The sequence below is a fragment of the Cydia splendana genome, chromosome 3 (genome assembly GCF_910591565.1).
Source record: "Cydia splendana chromosome 3, ilCydSple1.2, whole genome shotgun sequence".
Taxonomy (NCBI): Eukaryota; Metazoa; Arthropoda; class Insecta; order Lepidoptera; family Tortricidae; genus Cydia; species Cydia splendana.
Window position 1 is genome coordinate 4,374,565 of NC_085962.1, and position 23,985 is coordinate 4,398,549.

A 23,985-nucleotide genomic window follows, 5' to 3' on the forward strand; every position below is an offset into this window, starting at 1 on the left:
CTGGCTGTACCTAAAGGAACTCAGGTTTGTTGCAACATAGGCACACGCTGTTTTGGTCATCCGACTCGTCTTAATGAGCACTTAGGAGAGTAGTACCCAAGATAGAGCTGATGCTGAACCCTGGTTGTACCTAGCGGAACTCAGGTTTGGTGCAACATAGGCACACGCTGTTTTGGACACCCGATTCGTCATGATGAGCACATGGTAGAGCATTACCCAAGATAGCTGATGCTGAACCCTGGTAGTACCTATTGGAACTCAGGTTTGGTGCAACATAGACAAACGCTGTTATGGTCATCTCTCGTCGCGTCAAACTGCTGTCAAGAAAATTTCATATCTTGCAGCAAATGGGCCGCTGCCGATCACCACTTCTCGAGTTGACTACGGATTTGCCGTGTAATAATTTTCTTGTACTTTGAACATTAATATATCCTGCTTATTAATCGAAAAATGAAATATGTACCTATACTTATGCGCCACGGCGACAATTATTCAAACTTGGATACGCGTGTGGAAATTTTGCAATTTGTTTGTTCACATGCGTTATGTCCAGGATACTTGTGTTAGTCTAAGAATAAAATAATTATCATTCAACGTTGTAGTTTTATTTTGTAACTTTTTCCTTATCCAGACTTTCTCCTCGCTCAGCGACAATATTTTTTCGAATTCCGTAGATTCATTTCCAATGTGCTCGATAGTCGTGTGAGGCACGAAATCTGTGAATTTTTTTGTCTATAGATTACAGGAAAACCTATAAAGGGGCCCACTGATTACCAGTTCGCCGGACGATGTCAGCCTGACAGTTAAACGCAAATTATAACAGCTCCGACTCCGAACAACTGACAGGCTGATATCGTCCTGCGAACTGGTAATCTGTGGGCCCCTAAGGAAACAAATGTGCGTCGACTAATCAAATCCGGTATTTCTACATGCGCCACGCCTCTAGCCGCGTCGTATTCGCGTCTAAAAATCAATGAATGATTGAATTGAATTAGAGCCTGGCAAGATGCTATTTGGCTCTAAGATCGACACTATCTTAGAAGCAGCTTAGGCTTAATGCTTAGTTTTAATGACCCTAACATTGACCTATATCTCAGGACTGGCTTTACGGGCAATAAGAAATGGTGCATGAATGGGGCCAGTACAGCGGTGTGATACTGCTACAACGCGATTGGTTGCTGAGTTCGCAACAAGCGCGCAATTGGTAGCAACTAGTTGCGGTAGACTGCACGATTAGCTCGAATTCGTGAGTCTAATGCAACTAGTTGCGTGCAACACCGCTGAACTAGTACCATTTTTAGTGCCCGTAAGACCCGTCCTGAGATATACGAGTACGTCAATGGACCCTAATCACATAGCTTACTTTGTTTATAAGCTCTAGGTCATAGATATAAGCAAGGTCATGACATTCTGGCATAAACAAAACACTTATCCTTACGTAGGGTATTGTGTATAGTTATATACCCACTTAATGGAAGTAGAAGACAGGACATTCGTGACTTGTTTACATAAGTACAGTAGGTAGATTCATATTATAAATAACACTATTTGACTATTGATATTTCTGTATTTGGTCCCAATATAATGTTTAATTTTACTTGCTGTCAATTATTATATTCTCTTTATTCATTTCTCATCTTATTATTATTACTTTATGGCTGATACTATATTTATTTACCCAGTTACTTTTACATAAGTTTTTTTATTATATGTAAATTATGTATTGTAAATATGATTGTTTGTTATTACATTTGTGTAAGTTTGTATGTCTAATAGTTAAATCTAGTTTCTTTGCAGTTAATTCACTATCCAAAGGTTGCCTGGAAGAAATCGCTATTTAGCGATAAGACCGCGGATTGTGTTGCCTCTACTTTTAAGATTGTGATTTGTTTCTCTTATTGAGGTGTGCAATAAAGAGTATATTGTATTCATAACAGCTGGAGCGAGATTTGTCCTGAAATGTCAAATGTTTTTTAAAAAACTTGAATCAATTAAAATACAAAAGTATCTTTTACATAAAAACCAAAACCTTATATCAAACTTTATGAATAAGTAATTTAAGGAAACCACAATGTTTGCATTACCTAAACACACCTATAAGAAAAAGAAATGAATCTCCTCGCTCGCACGTTAAGTAAATCTATTAAACCGTTCCCAAGCACCATCGGTCCATCGCCCACACGTTATCTGACAGTTCGTAAACCTTATTACAACAAGCATAAGGTCCACCGATGGATAGCTATAAAGGGTATTGCTGTTTGCACCATTGACGGGTGGAGTAACTGTCCGATACGAGGCAAGCGTAAGTAGAAAGTATGCGACCTACTATAGCGTTATCGGTGTCCGAGAAATGTGCGCGGCTGATACGGCGGCTGCTGATAGTCGAGTAGGGTAATTCGCCAGCAACTGGACACCTGTTAGGTTAGTTACTGGCCATAAATTAGTAACATATATTAGTATCTATGTCTGGTACTAGGTTTCGTTGCTAGAAATTGTAAGAAATTAGAGCGAGTAGAAGTGTTACATACGAAACTTCTACTCACTGTTAGTAATGTGAAGAGAGGCAATGGCAATACTATCCTTTCGGTTCCTGGAAGTCTAGACTGTGACGTCAATACCTATTTTAGTACTCATAATAGATGCAATACATCAGTATTCAACAGGACAATGCACTTAAGGGGTCGTCCGGAAACCATGTGATCGTTTAGAAGGGGGGAGAAAAATATCACGAATTATCACGCTTGGGGAGGAGGGGGTCAGAGATGATATCACGTGTATTTTTTTTTTCAAAGCGGGAAAGCCAAAAACAACAATATTACTCAAAAATGTAATCAGGTCAAATAATCTGCTCTATTTTATATGCGTCTATACCCAATAAAAAGGGAGGGAGGGGTCAAAAATAGGCCAAATATGATCACATGATTTTTGGACGACCCCTAAACGGTGATGTATAATTGAACAAACTGATTTGTGAGTTGTGACCCACCATATAACGTTTTCACAGTAAGTGTCATCACTATATAGAACGTACCACACCTTATTACGTTCAAACCTGCAGAATGCGCACCTGGAAAACCGAAATGTAGATACCTATAGTTCTGCTGGCCGAATATTCGGCGGCCGGATACCGGATATTCTGCCGATGGTCAGGACGAATATCCGGTATCCGGCCAAACAACTATCCGTTGCATCTCTAGTTTTTTATGTTTGTTCGCGATAAACTCAAAAACTACTGAACGGATTTTCATGCAGTTTTCACCTATCAATAGAGTGATTCTTGAGGAAAGTTTAGGTGTATATTGTAATTGGTTAACCCGTGCGAAGGCGGGGCGGGTCGCTAGTGCTTAATAATTTTACTTTTGTAATGCCAATGACGGGAATATTGTCAGAGCTTTTGAAATTTATATCTACTGACTACCGTTACTAGATTTAAATGTCAAAAGTGGATTAGTGTAGGCTGATCTAGTCCGATCCGGTTACATAGTGTTGCCGTGTAAATCTGCCATTATTACGAGATTTGCTCTCATTCGAGCTACACTTAGGCCTGAATTATGCAGGTTTAAGGATTATCTGCAGTGCTGAGTACAAGCATTCTGTGGCGTTTATATGTATAATCAAAATAAATAAATTCAGTGTATTTAAGTAGCATTGCTAGTATTACTACATACTTTCAGTAGTTTTTGAGTTTATCGCGAACAAACATACAGACGCGGCGGGGGACTTTGTTTTATAAGGTGTAGTGATAACACAAAGTGAAAAATAAAAGGTACTTAATTATGTTTATCTGGAGTAACATTTTGTTACAAGTTCTATAACCGGTCTATTATGGACAACTAGGTACAGTAGAATTCATAAATTTATTGTATACATTTCTTAACCTTAATCCATAGCAATAAAATGAAAAAAATATAGGTACATATTTATGAACTCTACTGTACTTGGTAAAATACCTCAAGTACGGACGGAGCAAAGACAAAACCCGATAATTTTAAATAATAGTACCATAGAACAGGTCAAATCATTTAAATATTTAGGCAGCATAATTACTAGTGACTCCAGATGTACACAGGATATAACTACCAAAATAGCGATGGCTAAAAAAGCTTTTAACACAAAAAAGTGCCTATTTAAAGCTCGAATAGCAGGCAATATACGAAAGAGGCTCATAAAAGTGTACATCTGGAGCATAGCACTGTACGGAAGCGAAACGTGGACAATGAGGCAACGTGATAGAGAAAGGCTGGAGGCTTTTGAGATGTGGTGCTGGCGTCGAATGGCAAAGGTCAGTTGGACGGAGAAGAAAACAAACGAAGAGGTTTTACGCATGGTAGGAGAGAAGAGGAGTTTGTTTAGAACCATTGAAAACAGAAGAGGAAAGATGCTTGGACACCTGATACGACACGACGAATTTATCAAAAATATCATTGAAGGGAGAGTTGAGGCAACGAGGCGGAGGGGGAGACCAAGGAGACCGTACATAGATCAAGTAAAGGAAAAGCTCAACGTCGTGTCGTATCAGGCTGTCAAGGAGAAGGCAGAGGACCGACATGCATGGAAATCGCTCCACCGACAAGAGTCTAACTCTTAAATAGATGATGATGACTGTACTTGGTAGATAATTAGTAGCTATTAATGGTAGCTATTATCGTGGCCATGGCGTAGGTATAGTTAACTGCATAAATATCTTGCATATTGAAGCGTGCAAAAATTCGGCCTCCTAGCCAGATGACCGGTACTTCGGTAGTGACCCTGCCTATGAAGCAGGAGGTCCCGGGTTCAAATTCTGGTAAGGGCATTTATTTACGTGTTTATCACAAATATTTCTTCTTGAATCCATACTTCAGAAGATATATTCAAGATCCATATGTTTTCTATTTTTTTATCTATATGTAGAATAGAATAGTTTTTTATTCGTAAACACACAGACAATAGACATACATAGAAAAAACATAGTGAAAAATAAAGTGTCACGAAATGGCCCCATCTCAGCATGTTGCTGGTGGCTTCCAGCACTCAAGTTCCGATGAGACCATCAAGTGAGAAATAATCACGGAAGGCAACACACAAAAAAAAACATGAAGGAAAGAAACATAAAATAAGCCGAAAAATAAATTACACACAGTTTACACAACTAAAGGTGGCCACTGACGAGCCTTCCAACAGTCCAAATAGCGTGGCTGCAATCCAAAATCGGTCCGTGAATGTCAAAAACGTACAATGTTTAATATTAGGGGGCTGTCCATAAATTACGTCATCGATTTTTGACGATTTTTGACCCCCCCCCCCCTATAATCATCCAAAAATCATGCTTCAAATGACCCCATTTCCTCCTACTTCATGCTACCGTCATCCGATGTCCAGACCCCCCCCCCCTAATTTGAAATGACGTAATTTATGAATAGCCCCTAGGATGCCGTCCATTTGGATGAATCCATTGTAACGGCATCCATCTGGAAGGCTCGTCAGTGGCCTGCTTTATACAAAAAAGAGATTTATAGGCCAGTCCTTAGTAGGTACCCACAACACTAGCCTTATTGAGCTTAGATTGTCACTGACACAAGGTACGAAATGGGTCATAAATTAATATGTACTTACTTTCGACCGTAAGTACGTTCTTGTAACTGACTGTACTTCAAGATGCAGGAGATACGGTGAACGATTACATAACCTTGGCCTCTGATGCTTCTTGCAGTTGATGACGATTATATACGTGTCATGGGTAGTCATAAATCTGTTGAGTATACTTAAAGACAGACTTTATAAGTCAGGGTCATATACAGTAATATTAATAGTTTTTGGCAAAAAAAAACATTTTTGGTACAAACTTTTATCGCTCACTGTACTTTTCTTTCCATAGACAACTAATAAGTACTCAGCGAGAGAATTCTAAACACAATTAGGCTATGGCCACCTCCTGTCTCCATCATCAGATCAGCTCGATGGTACCATAATGTTGCATTGTCATCCGATTTATACATGCATGCAAAATTTCAGCTCAATCGGAAACCGGGAAGTGGATCAAATTTAACTTGCAACATTTGATTACAGACAGACAACTGTCAGGTGAAACTAAATAAAAGCTTGTAAAAAACTAAATAAAAGCTTGTAAAAAGACGCCCGCAATTTGCGAACTTCGGTGTTCGCGGTAGGCCCTCTCGCAACACTGGTTCTAACAGAACCAGCTTGAGTCTTGACTAACGTTAGGAATAACCCCCGGGGTTGTATTCCGACACCAGTGCTCGCGTGGGTATCGATTGCACGCACTTCCGATGGGGGGTTTAATTCTGGTATAAATGATCGAACAAATGTTGTTTCATTTGTTTTGCGTTTCGGTGCCTGGTAACTAACTACATAATGACTAGTGAGTGCCTCTAACTAGAATTTGAATGCAAAGATGGTTTAACATTTAATCACTTTTTTGAATATGTACAGTCAAATGTAAAAATATGGGTGCACAAATCATATCAAAAATATGTCCCATAGCTCTTAAGTACGTCAGTGAATTAGGAACTATGGGACATATTTTTGAATATGTTGTCTACACCCATATTTTTACACTTGACTGTACTTATACTCCTTACTTATTAATTGTTTAAGTATTTTATTACGACGCCAATTACTGTGGTGTATTCCCATTTGTATATTAAATATTTATTGCACGAAGGCATTCTCTACCAGTCAACCATTGGGTCAAACAGAAACTTGTACCTACTTAGTGTTAATGCAGGACTGTAGACATCGAGATGAAATATGAAACACAAATCAAATTATTGTAAACATTTTATGGTTTGTTTATAAAAATACAAATATGAGAGTCGACACATATTGTTTTAATTCATCGAAACACGATATTCGTATCCGTACGATATATATTTGAATGAACATCAAACATTGCAACATTTCGATGGTGGAAATTTCAAATGTCGTAAGGGACATACGACAACATGTCCCTTACGACATTTGAAATTTCCACCGTCGCGTCGATATGATAAACATCCAAACACAAACCTTTCACAAGCATAATCGCATTAATCGCCACCTATTGAGTAGAATCTACTCGCTATAAAGAATGCAATCTGCGATAACTACTTTCGTAACCATGTTAAATAATAGTTTAATATTGATCATTAGTTAGATTGGTTACCTCATTATAATAACCTAACCCTACGACCTTCTGACTTAGTTGATCCCATGTCAAAATGAAACGTCGTATGTTGCAACTAGATTGTAATCCTCAAAGCAAGTAGGTATACAGAGTTGCCACACGCGTGCGCCCGTGAGGGCAGAGACAGTGGCTAAGCCATAGATGATAGGATCCTATTATAGATGTCATGGACGTATATCTCAGGACTGGCCTTACAGGCAATAAGATTGGGGCATGAATGAGGCCCGTACAGCCGTGTGACACCGCTACAACGCGATTGGTTGATGAATTCGCATCACGCGCGCGATTGGTCGCAAGCGCAACTAGTTGCGTTAGACTGCACGATTGGCTCGAATTCGTGAGTGACACCGCTGAATTAGTACCATTTTTAGTGCTCGTTAGGCCCGTCCTTACGAAGTAATATTATAGGTCTATGATGGATGTGCTATAAGCGTGGGACAAAACATACGCAACGCGACACTATGATTGGTCGAATTTATTTGTTGGCCACCATAATCCATACTGAATTTACGGTAGGGGATAAAAAATGTGAGACTGTGACAAGGACAAAGAATAATAGCGCTTTCGCTGCTACTCCTACTGAAGGATACATAAGAATATCCCGTTCGGTCATTTCCCCCCACCCCTCATGCCTGATCCAGTTAAATACTAGATTCATGGGCTAAGCGTATGCTGAGACGCAGTTCATGCAGCGCAGCGCAGGCCAGATTTTGTAAAGTATGGAACGTCCTTGCGTTGCAGCGTGCGTAGCTAAAGGACGTTCTAAACTTTACAAAATCTACGTCTCAGCATACGCTTAGCCTAAAGGCCAGGCTACACCGGCTGTGTGTGCGTAGACATGCATGTGCGCGTACGCTAAACTTTTAGAGCCGCGTACGCACACGTCACGCAAGCGGTGTGCCGTCTCTCATAAGGAACTGTATATTACAACGCGCACGGGCAGTCGGGCACGTACACGTCGACACATACGCAGTCGGTGTGCACAGGCCTTTATGCGACGAAATTAAAAGTTAAAAGTCAGTGGCCTTTCGAAATGTTGTTAATTATTACTTAATTAAAATAAAGGTATGGCATTGGATTTAAATGGACGTAATCATAGGTTGTGAAGGTGAGGAAGGAAAAGGGAAATTGTTATTTGAGCCCTTCCTTGAGCATAGTAGGTAGGTGATCAATGACACGCGCAAAATTGTTTGTTACGCTGTTGAGTCTACAAAAATAAAAGCGTCAGTTATTTTTGAGCTCTTCTTTAATGCAAAATACTATTGTTTATTTCATACACGTGCATTTATGCAGGAATACATGGTGTTATTGAAATGCATGGAAATCATCCATGAATAAACAACGTTATGTACCTATAAAACTCCAGATTCTAATCAGGACGAAGAATATATTTTTCGCCACATGAACAAGACAGGCAGGAGGATACATACAAATATGTACTTACATAATATACCAAAAATATCAATCACCTAGCAACCGAATAACACGTACTTCTTAAAATAAATTTTGTGGAAAATAAAATATTTTAATATTTTCAATCTAAATCCAATCTCTCGATACAATATGTAGACAAAGTTATAGTCACAGTGCAGCGGAAAGTATTTCTCCGCGAAGGCCGGAGTCCGCAGGCCTAAACCAAAAGGAGCGCCGCCGACCCGGTTGACATGACAAGTATGTCAGTGTAAAAACATCAACAACAACAGCGAAATCCTTAATTTTTTGTTTACAAGTGATTTCTATCGTGTTACTTATTACCTACTACCGATCCCCGTGGCCGAGTCTTGTGAGTGCGTCAGCCTTGAACGTTGTGCTCTTTAAGTGCTTCAAGTGTATACCAGTTCTGCAAGGTCACGGCTGTTCCTTTGGAGGAATCTACTTCGCTTTTGGGAAACGTTCCAACGAATGAAGACATTTAAATGTGTTGTAAATAATTCTCTTTCATTTGCTATTTAGTGTTTGTCTTTGTATCTATACTTCTTTGTATTTTTATGTAAATTTTCAATGTTTAATCAAAATGCCCCACCTGAGATCCCGCTCCTGGAATGTCCTATCTGCTGCGACCATAAACGGTACAAAGGCCAACGCGGCCTCAATATTCACTGCGTTCGCGCTCATAGCCCGCGAATCGACCCGCAACTGCCCCCAACAGCGACTAACAACGTGGCAACCAACAGCAACGCTAATACTCACCCGGCTACTAGCTCAATTTTATCCCTAGCTCAATTGCTAGCCACCCTTAAGAACGAAACAAAATTGACTAAACGTATACCTAAAGGTGCTCGTTCTTCTGTAGCACGAAGTCTGGCGGAGTGCATAGCCAGAGTGGTAGCAGATAACAGCAATGCTTCTTGGGAACGCCTTTTAACATTTGCCTATCAAAATTTACATATTCCACACATGAAATCAAACCGAAGCTTAACATCAATTATCAAAAGTAACGTAACTCACCCCTCCTTTCCCATACCTCATTCCGTTCACAACTCGACAGACCAAACTACTCGCTTATTATCAACCAACCCAAAGTACAAATGCAAATCGATAGAAAATAAATTATCCGATGGCAACATAAAAGGAGCAACTAGATTACTGTTTTCCAGCGATACCTTGGCGACTTGCTCTCCTGCCGTGCTCAATGACCTGCAAGAGAAACACCCCTCCGTTTCAACATCTTCATTGCAACCCAACCCACCGGCCACCTTTTCCCAGCCACTACAAGTATCGAAAACTGCAATCTTACATGCGATACTCTCCTTTCCAACTGGGTCAGCAGGCGGACTAGACGGAATCTCTCCGCAGCACCTAAAAGATTTAACTAGCCCGCTTGCAGGAGATGCCGGTGAGACTTTACTGGATGAGCTAACCGCACTCACAAACCTTATGCTTACGGGTAAAGTTTGCCAAGACATCGTCCCCGTACTATATGGGGCTAATCTTGTTGCGCTCATGAAAAAAGATGGCGGAATACGACCAATTGCAGTCGGAAACACATTTCGGCGCCTCACATCAAAAATTTGTTGCCGTGAGTTTCATTCCCGTCTAACAAGCAAATTCAAACCTACCCAGCTGGGCTTTGGACTTAAAGGAGGGTGTGAAGCGGCAGTACATGCGACTCGCTCTTTTTTAGACAGCCAACATTTCGAAATTCTTGTGAAAGTTGACGTTAAAAACGCCTTTAATTCCATAGACCGTGGCATCTTATTGAACCAAATTGAAAATGATTTGCCAGAAATTTATAGCTACCTTTGGCAATGTTACGGGACCACTTCAAAGCTTATGTATAAAAATAATGAAATACTTTCTTGTGTAGGATGTCAGCAAGGAGACCCACTAGGGCCCGCAATTTTCAGCCTAGCCATCCACCCCGTCATCACTCAACTCACATCGGACCTAAATCTCTGGTATTTAGACGACGGCACCATCGGTGGTTGTAAGTCATCTGTGTTCGCAGACCTTAAAACTGTAATCGACCGCTTCGCAGAAATCGGTCTTTCAATCAATTTTAATAAGTGTGAAATGTTCATTTCAGAAGCCATTCCGCCCAATACCCGATCCTCTATTATCAACGAGATTAACCAGCTCACACCAAATATTTCCATTTTAACCCGCGAAACCCTCACACTTTTAGGAGCCCCCATTTTAGACGAATCCATCCCGTTATGCATAAATTCCAAAATAGAAAAATTCTTTAAGTGTTCCAACCTTTTTTATGAAATCAATCCACACATGGCCCTCTACATCTTACGACTATGCCTTTTCTCGCCCAAATTTTTGTACATCCTTCGCTGCGCCCCACTTTGGAAATTCCCCATAATTACTGCAAACATCGACCAAATTTTAAAGGACACTGTTAGTAAAATTCTGAACGTAACCTTCACATCCCCCAGTTGGATCCAAGCTACCCTCCCGATTAAATACGGCGGTCTTGGTATCCGTTTGACGGGCAGTTTAGCTCTCCCGGCCTTTTTGTCGTCTGCCTATAGCACGCTCACCCTCATTGGTGGTATATTACGTACCCCTTCAACCGCTAATGTGTCGGTGTCGTGCCTGGCGGACGCTGAATCGGCTTGGAGTGCAGACCATCCCGTCGAACGGGTACCAGAGGAAAAATCTAGCCAAGCAACATGGGACGTCATAAATATAAAATCGCAACACCAACTCCTACTACAAAACTGCCATAACGACTACGAACGGGCGAGGCTATTAGCCGTGTCCGAAAAGGAATCAGGACATTGGCTGCACGCGCTTCCATCGCGAAACCTTGGCTCCACTCTAGATCCTTCAGCCCTACGCATCGCTGTCTGCCTCCGCCTGGGCTTAAAAATATGCGAGCCCCACGCCTGTAGTCGATGCGCTCAAGCTGTTGATGCTTTAGGACGGCACGGCTTACACTGCCAAATGAGCGCAGGCCGACTATATAGACACGCCACATTGAACGACCTGATCCGCCGCGCCCTTTGCACCGCCTCTTTACCCGCAACTCTGGAGCCGTCAGGCCTCTCTGCCACAGATGGCAAGAGACCTGACGGCTGCACTCTTGTGCCCTGGAGCCTTGGCCGCCCTTTAGCGTGGGACGCTACCTGCGTCGATACGCTAGCACCGTCCCACGTTGAGGGATCGGCCCGGAAGCCCGGGACTGCCGCGGACCAGGCCCAGACACTAAAGCGCCGCAAATATGCGTTCCTAACGGACACATACGATTTTGCGGCGCTCGCCATTGAAACACTGGGCCCATGGTCGACCGACACCAAACAGTTAATAAAGGAAGTGTCGGTCAGGCTAATAGGCGTCTCGGGCGACCACAGGGCGGGCTCCTTCTTTGCTCAAAGATTAAGTCTGGCGGTTCAAAGGGGCAACGCCGCCAGCATTCTAGGGTCCATTCCAGAAGCGGGTAGCTTGGGAGAGATATTTTATATTTAGTATTTAGTTTTAGTTGTTAGTTTAAGGTTTTGTGTAAGTATTATTTTAACATTGTTGACAATATTGGTTATAAAAGCATAATAAATATCTTATCATATACCATTGAAAAGGTAAGTACAGGTTGTATGTAGATTGTAGAAGCACGTGTGTAGTGTACACTTGTGCTAAAGATGGTATGAACTAGTATTACATGTTTGCAACCGCATCGCAACGATAACGAGGCGATAGCGAAGCCCATTAACGATTGTTAGGGTAAAACACCTAATGCCTGACTCGGTAGGTGACAACCAAAATAGATGTTACATAGGTACCTATATATAAGATGCAACAAATGGTTTGTTTTTTACTCATGGTTCGTGCCAATAGAAAATATCTATTAATAATTTGAGAACTGCTGGGGATGAAAGTGCATGTTTTAGTATGTAAGTTCGTTTTTAATAGAATCTTATTACATTTTACTCCGTTGTTCTCCTAATAAATAAAATAAAATAAATATAATATATCATATTCCAAAAAAAAAACCACTGCATTCCAACGATAACGCGACGATAGTGAACAGTAGCCAATTAACGATTGTTAGGGTAAAACACCCAATGCCTGACTCGGTAGGTGACAACCAAAACCCACGAATGGCAAAAAAATATTAAACGAAAATCAACCTTGTTTTGTTGGTAGCGAGGGCAATGGCACTATGGCTCTGAACTGAACCTCATAGTAAATAATTAGTGAGTTCTGATTGTACCTTCTATATATTTTCTCAGCTTTTTATTTCAAAGAAATACAGTTTAATTAGGTATAATGGATTTTACATGAGTAATGGTTATTAATTTCAATTCCATATGCATTGTATGGTGTCTATTAACTTTAAGGAGATCCTTTTTTTAAAAGGTTAAGTTTGCTTTGGAGTAAATTTAAATAGGTAGGTATAACAAGTAGAAATGTTAAGATTTGTCATTTTGCCTAAAAGGATTGGAGTTCTCACAAGCTGTACTACTACTGGTACTTAATAATAATAAGTACCTAGTTTCACTTAAATACCTATAGGTACATATGTAAGTAATTATAATTGTTGATAAATTTGATAACTCAGGTAGGTTACACTTAAATACGACCAACAATAGGTACCTACAGCGTAAAATCGTAAATGAATACCTAACTACGTTGTATAAAATGATAAGATTTTAACAATCCACGAGCAATGAGAGATTTACGAGTACGATACTGGAATACACATTCCATTAAGGTTAGGTGAGAGGGTGAGACGGAAATAATTCTGCGCAAAAAATATTGACAATATTTGAACTGTAAAAGTATTTTTTTACCACGTCGGTGGCAAACAAGCATACGGCCCGCCTGATGGTAAGCAGTCACCGTAGCCTATGAACGGTTGCAACACCAGATATATTACATGCGGGTTGCGGACCGTTCAAATTTTTTATTGTATTTTATTTTTATATATTTCATTTTTGAATACCTTTATACAAAGGTACCTACTTATCGAAGTATATTTGTGCACTCGAGGTGTATGAAAGAGGGTAGATTATCAACATTTTATAAAAAAGACCAGTGGTGTACTGCCGTTATCCATTGAAATTGCAAAAACTAGCGGTTATCAGTAAAAAACAACAATTTCCGCAGGTATTCCTAAAACCATGATCTTTGATCTCGACTTACCACAAAACCGCAACAGGGAAAAATCCAAGTTTGTCAACACACAAAAAAGTAATCCGTTGCACACGCTCACTGTAGTAAATTAGCTCCAAAAACACACTTATTTCACACACAAAACACGAAATCCGAGAGGTTATTATCGACCGTAACAAATACGCGACACCGGCGCAGCGACCGGCCCCCGCAGCTTATCAGCGTATACTGGCGAGCGAATGAAACGGAACGAATGAGCGGAATGCCGGTGACCGAATGGAACGAGCGACATTACAGTAAGTATGTAGGCCCGTTAAACCGGCTTCGTTTAATTACTATTAAGTACAGTAAAAACGGGGAAAACGGAAAATTGTGTCGTAGGTTTTCTGATTGACATCGATTTTTTGTTATATTTTCTGATATAATTACCCTTGAAGAAGAAAATATGTTGTTTCTGAGTAAATTTTCCTAGTATAAAATCCCTTCCTACACAACCTCTTTGTATAGCAATAATCTAAATAGGTATTGTCTCTTCTTAGCGACCGCCCGCATGTTAAAAAAAATTATCTTGTGACCTCTGTTTTTTTATTGTTATGCAATAAAGAGTAATGGCTTTGATAATTACTTAATAACAATAACAAAAGAGATAGGTAAGAAAAGGTCATTAAACAAAAACAAAGCTTAGTATCTAATTAGTAGGTTCCCAAAACCACTGAACTTTAGTGCCAATTAATAGGTAGTTTACCCTACATTTTTGAAAATGTCCCAACACTATATTCAAAGCTGAAAATAGAATATTAAAATAGAGTAAATATTATGTTAATAAGAGCTTTTTTTATATGCATATCAGTCAATGACAGGTAAAGAAAAATAAGAGAAAATAAGATATAACGGAGTTGATCCATGAAAAGCTTAACGCGGGTCACCATTTCGCTTTCATTATGATGTAAATTTCAATGTTACCTAATTTATATTTAAATGAGGTGAATATAAAACTAAAATGAACTACAATTAAAATAACTAAAGGCAAATAATTAAAAATACCTATCGAAATTTTGCGCCCTTTAAATGAGTGTTATTTTCGACATCATCAAAACAGAACTGCAACAACAATAGGACTTAATTTAACGAACAGGATTCTTTGTCATTTACCTATATATATAAATGACTTTTATTTTGACAGAAACTTCAAATTTTATTGACAGATTTTTATGGATTGGATCCTTTTCCTTAAATTACGGCAGACACAAATGCCACAAGTAGGTAGGGGTTGCCAACTTTTTTTTGGTGGAATATAGTATTTTCCAGAATAAGGAATAAAAATATAGTACATTCCAAAAAAATATAGTACTTTCAGATAAAATACTAAACATGAGTGTAATATACGTTTAATCGGAAATATAGTATTTTAGCGTACTATACATTTTTCCAAAAGTATATAGTACAGAGAGTCAAAATATAGTAAGTACAATACTATATAATATAGTACGGTTGGCAACCCTACAAGTAGGTAATGCCACGCCGTCTTGATATCTATACTCATACATCTGTTGACCAGTGCTAATACTATATACCCAATTTACCTTTCGATTCTTGTATATTCTACCGATTATATCTCTACAAACAAAACAGCGAAAGTAGGTGACTAGCCAAACGCGGCTGTATCAACAATGGTAAAAGCATTGGGGGCAATAACTATGAAAAAATGTTTGCTGCCTATGAAGCCGATGGTCCCGGGTTCGAATCCTGGTAAGGGCATTTATTTGTATGATGATACAGATATTTGTTCCTGACTCATGGTTGTTTTCTATGTATTTAAGTATTTATATATTATATATATCGTTGTCTGAGTACCCACAACACAAGCCTTCTTGAGCTTACCGTGGGGCTTAGTCAATTTGTGTATAAATGTCCTATAATATTTATTTATTTATTTATGTTTGGGTATAGGTACCAACATATTAATACATCTGCCAGATTTTCAATAATTAGAAAAACGAGTTGGTTCTAAACTTGTAAGTACCAAACATATTTGTATATTTACATTAGTTAAGTTCTATTTAAGTGTATTATGAATGTTATAATTTTGGATAATGTTAAAGAAATAAATATTATTCTTATTCTTATAAAGCACTTAAAATTATCCAGTCAACATCAAATATATTTTAATTTGGCATAAAGTAGGTATATTTTAGCTTCAATCACGTCACGATATCGAATTACAATACTAGGGGTAGAGTACGTTACGGTTACCATCAGTTTGTCACTGATATAAACGCCGTCGAGAACGTAATTTACTTTCTATACATCTCGCTCGCACTCGCATATTAGTGCAAACAGGACGTATAGAATAGTACATTTCGATGCTAGTGCGGAAGGTATGTCATTACTTCACGAGTACCGAGATATCTTGGCACGAGCCGCAGGCGAGTGGCAAGACTCGGGACGAGTGAAGAATGACATTTCCGCACGTGTATCGAACGACATTTTTTAATACAGTTGCGAAAAAATAAGTAAAATATTGTTAATCGTACACTAAACCAAAGTGGTAACAGTGACAGCTCGCTTAGACGTCGTCTTTAAGTATATTATATCTATGGGCGTTTGGCAGCTATTCCGTTCCATTCAGACAACTTATTAAGAACGGAATTTTCAATATTCAATATTAAAAAATAAACGTGTTATAATGATGAAGAGGTAAGTATTAAAATATGAAATATGTATATTTTTCACATTCTTACATTAACAGTAGGTTTTTCTGCTGATTACGACGTTTAAAGGAAACTAATATTAACACTCATCAATAAGTAGTCGTGAATTGGAACAAGTATAAATTTAAAAAAATTGGAAAAGTAAAAAGCACTAGTTCGAGATAACCAACTTTCCGCACGCTAAACAGCTACGTAAAGTAGCACTTTTTGAGCAACTGTATTAAAAAGTAAATTACGTTCTCGACGGCGTTTATGTCACTGACAAACTGATGGTAACCGTACAGATGGGCTTTAGCTAAGTTCTATTACATTCCTACAACCTACTCAATTCATTAATATTCCTGTATACCTAATTAATTAAATGTTATCAGTTATCAACGCAATAACAGTAAGTCAACAGTACAATTACTGATTATTTTGTTACAGAAAATTGAGACTGAAACAAATCTACCATTCATCGAAATTAAATTGAATGAACGAATGAATGACGTACCGACGAAAATTGATTAATTACTTTTTCACCTCAGCAGCTCGAACAAGGGTACTTTGCTTCTTAAAAACAGTGAGCAAAATGCGATTTTGCTCACTCAGTGAGACAAAATGACATTCAAGTGACCTTTATAGTCAAATGTCATTTCAACATGCGGGGTCTAATACAAGTTCGAAATACTTGGGTTCTATTATCTCTGTCCCTTTCACACTCTTAGCAAAAAGAAACAGACAAAAAAAGTTAAAACGACATTCAACGGTATATTGAGGGTTTATAATAGAAAACTTTAGACCGCATCGTTCCAAACTACGTACGAGTATGAATTCTTAATAATCACAATTAATAAAAATAAAGTTTGAGATTTGATAAAATACTATATTTTAGGTATTTTACTGTACAATTAAAATAATGAACTCAAAAAATACACAGATTATCACGCAAAATTAATTATTTTAGTTTTAAGAATGTCTGCCATAGTTGACAAATACGTATCCGCAATTCGGACCGTATCTTACAAAGTTTTTTTTTACAAAAAAAAAGTTGTCGGTTGAAGTGTCAGTTGATGTTCATTATTTTCATATTATTTTACTGAAATTTATTATTACGTATTGTTTTTGTGTTCGATTGCGGTAATTAATGTACATATATATTAAGAAAACATGAGTACAGTAAGTGATGATGATGAAGAAGGATTACATTTTTCAAGTTGTCTAGTAGGTATGTTCTCACTGCTCAGGTGAAAAATTTTGTGTACTACACGAGATCAAAGTTATTTACATCTCGTGCGCTTTTGAGTCCGTTACTACGCTCAAGATTCTAAATTAGATTCACTCGCTACGCTCGTGAATCTATTATAGAATCTTTCGCTTGCACGGGACTCAAAATAAGCACTCGAATAAATATCAAACTTTGATCTCTTGTTGTACAAATAACTATTTTCCTCCCGGCGTTCTTTGTCTATTGGCTACTAATATGCAAAGAACTCGGCAGTTGAAATAAAAACCGGACAAGTGCGAGTGGGACTCGCGCACGAAGGGTTCCGTACCATTGCGCAAAAAACGGCAAACAAAACACGTTTGTTGTATGAGAGCCCCATTTAAATATTTATTATATTCTGTTTTTAGTATTTGTTGTTAGCGGCAACAGAAATACATCTGTGAAAATTTCAATTACCTAGCTATCACGGTTCATGACATACAGCCTGGTGATAGACAGACAGACGGACGTAAGAACAGACGGACAGCGGAGTCTTAGTAATAAGGTCAGGGTTTACGCTTTGGATACGGAACCCTAAAAGCGATGTTCGAAAGATGTAGCAGATGTAAATAGATAGATAGAATAAAATACACTTTAATGCACTGCACACTTCAAAAAAAGTAACAGTTTTAGATAAACATTCCTTAAAGATGGAGACAGACAACAGGCAGTCTTATCGCTAAAAAGCGATCTCTCCAGACAACCCGGATTAAATATGGTATGTAGACCCAAATTTTAATAAATTAATGCCATTCTTAGAACACAAGCGACGAATGTTCGGTCTTAAATTAATCAAAATAGGATTTCCTGGCGCTAGTGCCAAACTTGATTGTTTTGCTCCTAACGGCATTTCAACTGAGAATAGACAAGGCGCCGGCTACATAGTTGTAGTTCCTCAGTACCGTGAGATTCAGACATGTTGCCTCCCTGTCACACTTACGTACGAATTTACAAGTGCGGCAGAGAGGCAACACGTCGAACGTGGTTCGCGGTAGGCCGTCAGCAGCTGCTGCAGTACTGCGGCGCATTACTGCCGACGGCTTTGATGCCGCAAATGTCAAAATCCAAACAGAAATATAGATTTTAGTGTAGTCATATTGTGGACAACGTTAACTGATCTTTCGTAAACCGTATTATAACTGCATTAAACTCTATATTGTTCAGCTAAGGTTGATGGTACTATCACGTACTATCGTCCATACAACTAGATTATTATTAAATAATGTCCGAGTCCGACAGAAATCTGATTTTTTTGCCGAGACCGGAGGTTCGGATTTGGTCTAGTTTCGGCAGTTTTTTTGGCCGAAGCCGAACCTTTGCCCGAAACATGATATTTATGTTGAAATCAGTCGAAACCGAATCCAAAACCAATCGGAAACTAATATTAAAGTCTACTAAGTTACATTTGTCAGTTAAGGTGAAAAAGTGCATACCCACTCGCACGTGCTAGAATATTATGAATGAATTCCATTCATAAATTGGGTATGCACTTTTGCAGCTCGCTGTACACAGAGCCAGTTGTTTTATCTTTCTCCAGGAGACAAGAGTTATCACGGTATAAATCCCGCCTTATCACGGGAGACACGACATTGTACTGTTACTTGGGGCAAAGATGCTAAGACACAGATGGGACAATCCGTGTATATGACACCGTAAGATTGTGAACCCGTTAGTTTATAATCTAACGTAGGTAGGTTAGGTTAGTTTATAATCTCCCTACCGTCAGTTTATAATTTAACTAGCGAGATTATAATCTGACGAGTGTTTACAATTTTACGGTGACATAATAGTTTACATGTTTAAAAAAGGAATACAGAAGTCCCTCAAAAAATACTGATTTCGTGATACGTTTCTCAAAAGCTTGTAACTTGTAATACAAGCGATGTCACTTTATGACAACTTTTGTTAGAAAGCGACTTCCAAGTGTATTAAAGCCTGACCAGTAATAGATTTGACGACCGGTCTGGCCTAGTGGGTAGTGACCCTGCCTGCGAAGCCGATGGTCCTGGGTTCGAATCCCAGTAAGGGCAATTATTTGTGTGTTGAACACTAATATTTATTGTTCCTGAGTCATGGGTGTTATCTATGTTTATAAGTATGTAAATTATCTATACATATAAGTATGTATATTGTCGCCTAGCACCCATAGTACAAGCTTTGCTTAGTTTGGGGCTAGGTTGATCTGTGTAAGATGTCCCCAATATTTATTTATTTATATTTATTTACCATTGTCAAGAGGGCGCTGTTATTTTCATGCATAGGGTGATAGTTCAGTTTAGTATGAAAAAATTAGTTCCAGTGAAATTCCGCAACATGGCGCGTGATCATATATTCCTGGTCAGGCTTTACAAGTTATAAGCTTTTGAGAAATGGGCCCCAGAATGTTGTTTTGCTGTGCAATTCGTTTTTAGGTTAGGTTGGGTTAGTATTGTTTGCTGACCGTTTCTCATCAGGGGACCTTATTTTTTTGCAGTAAGGTCAGTTTGTCAGTTGATGAAGTTCTTCTTCTTCCTTGTCGTAACGACGTTACGTGACGATTGAGCGCACTCTTCACCAGTGGTCTCCAAGCCGCTCTGTCCTGGGCCCAGTGCATGCTAGCCTGCAATGTGGCGTTGGTCACTGACGGTATTCTGTGCGCCCAACGCGTGGCCATACGACCATCCCTACGCTTCCTTGCCATGTGGCAAGTAATTAAGAGCTTTTCCAGGCTGTCTGGCCCTGTCCTGCTCAGATGGCCGAAGAAACCAAGTGCAAGTTAGGAGCAATCAGGAGAGCCTCGTTCTAATGTTAAGTACGTCGAGATGTGAAGTTGGTACCAGTAATCTCATAAATTATCTCAATATCAACTTAGCTTATTGAAGCCCTCCAAGTTGATGAAGACGAACTTTGCGAAGTGCCCACTTACTGTTCAAGGACTCTTCGTTGGTCGTGTTTGTTTCGGCGATTTCGACTTTGGATGAGTTTGGGAAGGTCATTTTAATCCCTTTGTCATGCTGTTTTCGAAATATCTAATGGTCCGATTTGAACTTTAAGATAGGTCAATGTGGCTAATTCCGGCATAGGGACTATCTAATCGGCGCGATTCGGGAAATGAATAAGAGATTCACTAGATATGAAATAGTAAAGATATGTGTCGTCCCACGGGTAAAGGTGCTTTATGGCCGCAATAATATTGGAGCGGCGTTAATAATAGCGTAAGCGCCAACCGCCATAAGGTACCTATTGCCGTGGAATGTCACATATCTTTACTATTTCTTATCTAGTGAATCTCTAATTAATTTCCCGAATCGCGCCGTATTCCGTCCACGAGTATATATTTCTTTGATTTTCAATCGTAGGAAAAAAACCATTTGCTTTTGATAGCTGAAACTAAAAGCAATCGCTGCTTCGTCGATGAAATTATCAATTTTGTTCGTTGTTCGAGAATAACGCTATAGTGGACGGAATAGCCCCGGAATAAGATTATATTACGGAATTAGCCACATTGACCTTACGTCAAATATTACGTATAGGGTAATTCACCAGTAACTATGGCCACCCCAAACCAAAAATGAATTCTATTCATCTATAAATAGAATTCATTTTAGTATAAGGTTTCAATAACTGGCCAGATTTCAATAACTGGCCACCTTTATTATTGAGATTGCCACCTTAGATAGATGATAGACACTCTTAATTACATAATTAAGAGTATATATCATCTATCTAGCAGGACATTTACGCCTACGAGTACATAGGCGTAAATGTCTTTCCTCCCACTGTTTTTGTAGCTAAAGCTTGTAAAGCTCAGATATACACAAATGGCAGTCTTAAATCATACTTGCTGACTGTCCAGCAACGGACTATTAGCTCACTTTTCTCTAAACTCGTGATTTATACACCGGTAACATAGGACGTAGTGAAATATGTTTAGTTTGCGTGCTATGAAATTATAAGAGCCTTAGCACACTGGCGTTACTTGCTGGAAAAAAAATCAAGTCGCTATGCAAGGGCGTATCCAGTTTTAAGGTCATGGGAGGGTTACATGGTATAATTCTAGTTATTTTTTCACGTAAAAGTTTTTAAGTAAAAAAAAGGAAATTGACCTAGCGACAAATTCTGGGCAACAATTCCTCAGTATGCCTGAATATTCTTGCCTACAGGTCGCATTTTGCAACCGATTTTCGAGAAAATTGGTTAGCGGGTTCAATAATTATATAGAATTTGCTATCGATCCAGTTTTTGATTTTTTTTTTCAAATTTGGCGGAGATTCTTTTAGTTCCAAAAGTCAGTTGTGTTCTACTAAAAAACCAACCGAGCATCTTTGACCGCTCGAGATAAGTGGTAGACGGGGTAGACCTATAGTCGTGTTTAACCATAGAACACGGACAAGGCACTTTGTCGCGACGGGCCTTGTTTTACGATATGTGTAAAGGGTGCTTTATGAGGACCTTTACGGTATACTTTTACATACTGGTTGCATAAATCTATATATCTCTATTTGTTTTATTATTTCCTGTATGATGTCAGTAGGTAATATTAGACTGGCAAATCCATTTCGTCAATAGAAAAAAAACGGTCAAGTGTGTGTTTATCAACTCGCGCACCGAGGGTTCCTCACAAAGTTAAAATTATCTCATGTGATCCGATTTTTTCTCTTATTTAAAAGTATGTCTCTTTAGTGTACCTATAATCTGATTTTATTTCAAGTATAACAAACACACGCAAAGGTGGTTAAATTGCAAACAAACATTCGCAAATGTTTTTTGTTAATAAAAACAAATATCAACACAATATGTATTGTGTTGATATTGTGTTGGCGGTACTGCCAGGGAAAAAAACGCAAGTAAACATTACAAACAAGCGAGACGGTACCTTTTACCGAAAACGTCACATGTGTTAAAAATTTATGGTGTTATTCATGAACGCTCACAAGCCTCAAGTAACTATTCTGTGGCCCTAGTGACAAAGGGTACAAGTCTCGCGCAGCTTAGGTCTAAAAGGGCATACGTGTTACGTGGAACTTACGCCCTTTTACAACTGCGCTGCCCGAGACTTGTACCCTTATTCACTAGGGTCACAGTATTAATTGTTTGTCTTAATGTATTGTTTTGACTTATATAGTTATTTGTTAAAAAGAGAACATAAATTAACTAATTGAGGCTTGTAAAGTTGGGTAAGGCTTTGAAGGCGCCATCGACATGTACATGTTACATGTAGATGTAAACCACACCTTGCATCAATAAAGCTCCTAAACTTGTACCGGGGTTGTGTGCTGAGCAACCCCTCTGTATACAGCGGGGAACGTGCAATCAATTCACTCATCCTGTATATAGGTATATGTACAGTGTCTATCTTTCGTCTCCACGTACAATGAGCTGCGAAATTGTATGGTGTAATTATGAATGAATTCATTGATAAAGTCGCCATGCACTTTTACGGCTGACGGTACAGTCAAGTGTAAAAATATGGGTGCACTCATCGTACTCAAAAATATGTCCCATATCTTATAATGCGAATTATTAAGAACTATGGGGCATATTTTGGCTGCGATGACCGTTTTCCGCTGGCGGGCCGTATGCCTGTTTGCCACCAAACGAGGTGTATAAAAAAGTACCTAATCTACTTAGCGCCACTTGCTCAGGGTTAACCGGTTGAACCGAACCCAGTGTCAAATTGTACTGGTAACCATAGTAACTCCAGGTTTAACCGGTTAGTGGTATGGTGCAAGTGGCCCTTAGTGTTTGTTTATTACTCTCTATGTCATAACCTAACACATCCCCTTCAATAACGAGTCCGGAAGGCGGGGGCAATCATGTCGCCGGAAGCGACGATTTGACGACAATTTCTCGTCGCCCTCGCACTCGCACGAATTAGCGCCCTACTCGCAGTACACATTTTATGATCTCGTTAGTAGGTAATATCGACGAACCACAAACACGTATATACTGTTTAAAACTTTTGCGTTTTGAACACATATGACTTAAAGTGACTTAACTCACTAGATTTATATCGACCGGGATATGAACCGTGATTACTTTACCCCGCGGCACGGTAATCACGGTTCATATTCCAGTGAAACTAATAACCGTGAATCATTGAAAACTGTAACTCACAATTATAGACGGGTCTATCGCGAATTTATTTTATTAAGTAGGTACCTTTATTTAACGGCGTTTCGACACAGGTTTCACTGATCGCGGCAGGGGCGTATTTACCATAGGGCCAAGGGGGCCATGGCCCGGGGCGGCAGGCCGCAGGGGGGCGGCGAAGCCGCCCCCTTGCGGCTTTTTCTGAGCGCCTTTTATAATCAAACTTAGCT

The 23,985-nt window shown here is 39.1% G+C and overlaps 1 protein-coding gene across 6 annotated transcripts in view; it reads right to left on the reverse strand.

The window, feature by feature from the left end:
- The window catches only part of LOC134806385 (SH3 and multiple ankyrin repeat domains protein 2), a 215,604-nt gene extending 201,499 nt beyond the window's left edge, over positions 1-14,105 (reverse strand). For 2 of the 6 annotated variants that reach the window (XM_063779632.1, XM_063779629.1), the window contains exon 1: positions 13,757-14,103. The gene's annotated coding sequence lies outside the window, so the exon portion shown is untranslated. Of the gene's footprint in view, positions 1-13,756 lie in introns of all 6 variants that reach the window. The other 4 variants (XM_063779634.1, XM_063779633.1, XM_063779631.1 and 1 more) reach the window with 3 other exon arrangements.
- Between the last annotated feature and the right edge of the window lie 9,880 nt (positions 14,106-23,985).